A 4,924-nucleotide genomic window follows, 5' to 3' on the forward strand; every position below is an offset into this window, starting at 1 on the left:
CTCTTATATAATAGAATTATTTTTTGGTTGATATTGGTTGGGATAAAATATTGGTAAATTTATAAAGATAATTTTGAAAATATATCTAGAAACAATATTTGAGTTGTGGGCCAAGTGAGGCAACGTGTAACTAATAAAATCAGAGTATAGATGCTCCCAATGGAAAATATAGTGGGCCCCCAATGGGCCAGCTTGAGTGAACACATGGATCTATTGATCTATGCTATATAGCGGTGAATAGCAAACGATTAGCATGTTTTGAATTTGAACCCTATTCTATAATCTATATTTCTATTGCCATGGCAGCGTCCTTTCTTTCTTCGTCCTTTACTGGTCAACACGGCGTGCCGTACCATAGGCCTTAGCCTCCTCATGTTCATATTCATTTTCCACAATTCAGATATATAATCTCATTAATTTTATACTTTCACCTGAATTTTCAACTCTACATTCAACTATATATAGAATTTTTGTTGTACCACTATGAACACATGATGTAAAACAACATTCAATGCATTAATATAGTGTGTTACTCAGTATGGTTCCTGAAACAAGTGATTATGGATTTAATTCTCCCATCTATGTGTATGAAATAATATCTTCGGTCGTTTGATAATAAGTGTTTCTTAAGTCGTTTTATATAAAACAATAAAGACTGAAAAATAACGAAAAGAAAATTTATAATTAATCTTTTTATTATTATTATTATGCAATACAATAATTACTTTCTAAAAACTTATTGTGAGATTTATTTTTTCTTCAAAGCCAATACTTTATGGGATTAACATTTATTAAAAAATATGTTTTAAATGAGTATTTGTAACTCAAAATATTAGGTTGTCACTCTAGACTAAAGATATTTTGAGCACAAGAAAATAACATTTTTTTTTTCAATTAGAACGTATAATTCCTTCCTTACAAGTGTCGAACCACTTTGGTAAAAAAAAAATATTTAAAATAAAAGTATTATTAAATGACTTTTATATTTTTATAAAATTATATTTTAATTTTAAATAAATATTTATTTTAGTTTCTGAAAAAAGGCGGTGGCACGTTTATCATTGAAACCGAGAAAATATCATAAACATAAGCTGCTTATATTTTTATATTTATTTAATTAAATAAACTTTTATATCATAAATATAAATGTTACAATTTTTCTTGAAATTTTAACTTTAATTATTTTCAAATTTTTATTTATCTCAAAATCTCAACTATTTATGCACTCAAAAAAATTATTTTCACGTGCCAAAATTTTATTTTTTCAGATTTTATTAAAGCTCATTTTTTTTAAATCTAAACTATTTATATTTTTTTTCCACTTTTTTTAAAAATTAATTGCACATATTTCCCATAAAAGTTTAAATATACTTTTTTTTTTATGTACATTTAAAGCTTTTGATGAAATAACTCGATATCCATTCTTATGTAATATAAAAAGTGTTCTTATGAATTATGATATGACTTAGATAATAATTATTAGAGTAGTTTTTTAATTGATAGTTTTAAAGTTTATTGATAATAAATAATAAGTTAACACATATATCATAAGATAAATATTAATAAATATTTTTTATCAGCTTCTTAAATTTTCACCTTAATTTAATGTATCTTGGTTTGGAGGTGCAAATATTAGTACTATAATACTCAACTTCTCTCTCTCATATACATATTTGATGTCATCACGACTGTATCTTTGTCACCATTACCATTACATTAAAAATGGTGATAATGATAATAGTAACAATAATGATCGTTGATAATTATGATAACTTTTATTTGATTAGTTATACTTTATACTATTTTTAAAATCAAACAAAAAATTATATTTATTCTATCCAAAATCACAATTTATCCTAGAGGCGATTTAGTAGTGAATTGAGAGGTGATGAGAGATTAATCTGAATTAAAAAAAAAAACATACGTACTTGCAAAAGGGAATTTGCTAAAAATTAAGATAAATTGGGTGTGAGTTCCATGAACTAAATGTGTACCCTTTAACAACGAGGGTTCACAAGAAAATGACATACTTGAATATTGAATAATCAAAATAACTATACTTTTTTTTTTCCTTTCCAAATCCTTATATGACAAAGCGACTTTGTTACATTCCATCTCTAAACACATAATTAACTATGCTAAATCAAAATCCATTATGATGACATGTTATATGTTGTTTATATACAAGAGGTCACCATAATCAATTATAATAGATCTTAATCCATTATGTTACATATTATTTATGTTCAAAGAATTTATCTTAACCAACTATAATTGGTGGATAATCAATTATACAATTAATATAAAAGAACTAATAAAACATATCATAATCGTTTACTAAATTATATTAAAAAAATAAAACCCAAATACTATACATCAACTAAGAAAAAAAGTAAAATGATAATTATTTATTTTTATATAAAATTCTAACAATATAAAATACAATTTAAAGATATTAATTTTACTTTATTAAATAACTATAAAATTTACTAATTTTTAATGTATTTATAATCAAATTATATTTCACTTATTTCCTTTGTTTCCCTTCTAGTCCCTCCCCCTTCCACCAAACAAAAAGGCCCTCTCAATGCTGCGATCATTGGTGCCCTCCCCGTTGATGTTCTTCTAGATAGACAAGACACATATGACAGCTAGCAATTAGCAAATGAAATACTACCTATTATTATGACTATGGGAGGCAATAAGGGTGGGTGCATGAATCTATATCACAAAATCTTGCCAAGTGCCATCTCTATAAGAGTAAGAGCTCCCTCTAAAATCATTGGCCGTAAACGAAGACTTTGGGTTGGGAGCTTTGCTGCACATGTAGGACTACCTTTAGGGAGGGCTATGTCTGACATTGTTATTCACACCCCCATCGCCAACGGAAGGATATCGACTAATAATTCAACACCTTATTATTCAACTTACAATTAAAAAGAAAAAGAAATCACAGAACTAAAAAAAATGGTATGAAGGAAGAAATTTAGAAAATACTCGGTTGGAATCGGAAGAACAAAGAGTAAGTGAACCTGAAGTTGGAAAAATGAAAAAGTTAGGTTATAATTAAAGTCACGAATTTTATTGGAAGCATAAATGTGTATTTGTAGTTTAAAATAGATATTAACCCTCAAATTAGTATTCTTGTGGTGAAACAATACTAATTTCTAAATGGCTTTGGCTTTGACTAAACTAATATTGATAATCTTTACCATTCTTGTAATTTAGAATGGCTTTGGCTTCTTTTATTATGAATTTCTTCAAATTGCTCTTGGTGTGTTTTTCTTGATGTATTAATACGTCTTGCTCCAATTGCATGATTTATAGTCTCAAGAAGAATTTTAATTCTAGAAAGTGTTCCTTCTAAACCTTTTTGAACAATGTGGTATATATAATTCCTCTTATCAATCCATTATTTAGAAGAAAATTGCTTAGCAAGGCCTTGGATTAGACAACACTTCTTGGACTTTGGGAGAAAAGTGGCTTCTGGTGTAGGTTTAGGTGGTGGCGACTTGGGTGTAGGGTGAGAGAGACGAAGAGAAAATAGTTTATCATTTGAGTCAGATGAAAACTCATGGACATGGATGCAAAGAAGTTTGGATACATAAGTTTTTGTTTTTATTTTTGGTGGTGGAGGAGAGGCTTGTGTTTGAGTTTGAGGGGGGTTTGGTGGTTGGGCAAGTGTTTTTGGTTAAGGGTGGCTTCTAGTGGTGCGATGATTGGTTGTAGGCTCCTTCAATGGAGGCTCTTCTAAAGGCTCTGTCTTCACTTCCACAATGTTTCCTTTGACTTGAGAAAATAAATGGACAATCTCCATTCGCTTCAAAGTGGTTGTGGTGATTTCATTGCCTTCATTCCTTTTCTCTAAGCTACTGGTGTCTACTTAGCTCTCTGAATAAGCATAGTGAAAAACATCCTATAGGGAATGAGTGATATCTTGTTGCCTTCCTAGTCTTATTGTTTAAGATAGGACTTTACTGGTTATAAACCAGACTAGACAAATTGATCTTCACGCCTAAGCACTAATGGTAGAAACTAAATTTGTTCACATCAAAGACATTATCCTTGGAACCAATATGAGGAATGAATGTGTTGAAGAACAGGTTATGGAAAGGTTTGTACAAGGGCTTCAGGTTGCCCACTTAGAGGTACTTCTTCAACTTCGTCTTCTTAGCAGGACAAGAGTATAGTACAATATCACATCGACAATTCCATACGTGATGGTCATCTCCCAATCATCGGAGTAGGAGACTCCTTCCTCCGTACAACTTGAAGCAATTGTGATGATGAGAGAGTTGATCTTTACAATGGTTTGATCCACCTCTCCCACCAAGGCATGTGTCTCTAGTCTTGTTGATTCCTAGAAGTAGGGATAAGCAACATGGAACTAATTGCATTGCAGCTTTGCGAACTTGGTCCATCTGGCCCTATCCAAATACTCATGATAGCCTTCATCTAAATAGTAGGGCAATCAACTATAGAATGTCCTTATATTCCACAAAGCTCACATGATAGAATTAAAGATCTTACTGAATTTACTTTAGTTTTTTCCATCTTGTCGATCTTCTGGCTTAATGCATCAAATTTTTCCAATAATAGATCTACATTATTTACTTCATATCTGTCAAGAATGATTTTTTTAGATGATCATTCTCTTTCATTGTTCCATTGGCTATAATTTGAAGCTACATTTTCCATTAGCTAAGCAATCATTGATTGGTTTTCCCATGAATGATCCATCAACAACAGAATCAAGAATCATGGCACTTGAATGATCTAGTCCTTCGAATAAGAATCGAACAGTGAGCCATCGATTGAAATCATGTTGTGAGCATGCTTCAAGATATCCTTTGTAACATTCCCAAACTCCATTAATAGTTTCACCACTTCCTTGTTGGAAGTTGGTGATCTTTTTCCTTAACTT

At 30.2% G+C, this 4,924-nt stretch overlaps 1 non-coding gene across 1 annotated transcript; it reads left to right on the plus strand.

The window, feature by feature from the left end:
* Positions 1-4,817: 4,817 nt before the first annotated feature.
* On the plus strand, positions 4,818-4,924 carry LOC114915879 (small nucleolar RNA R71). Its single transcript, XR_003804068.1, has one exon. It is a non-coding gene; the product is annotated as a small nucleolar RNA R71 (small nucleolar RNA).

This window comes from Cajanus cajan, chromosome 6, assembly GCF_000230855.2.
Source record: "Cajanus cajan strain Asha chromosome 6, NIPB_CcT2T_4, whole genome shotgun sequence".
In the NCBI taxonomy this organism is placed as follows: domain Eukaryota; kingdom Viridiplantae; phylum Streptophyta; class Magnoliopsida; order Fabales; family Fabaceae; genus Cajanus; species Cajanus cajan.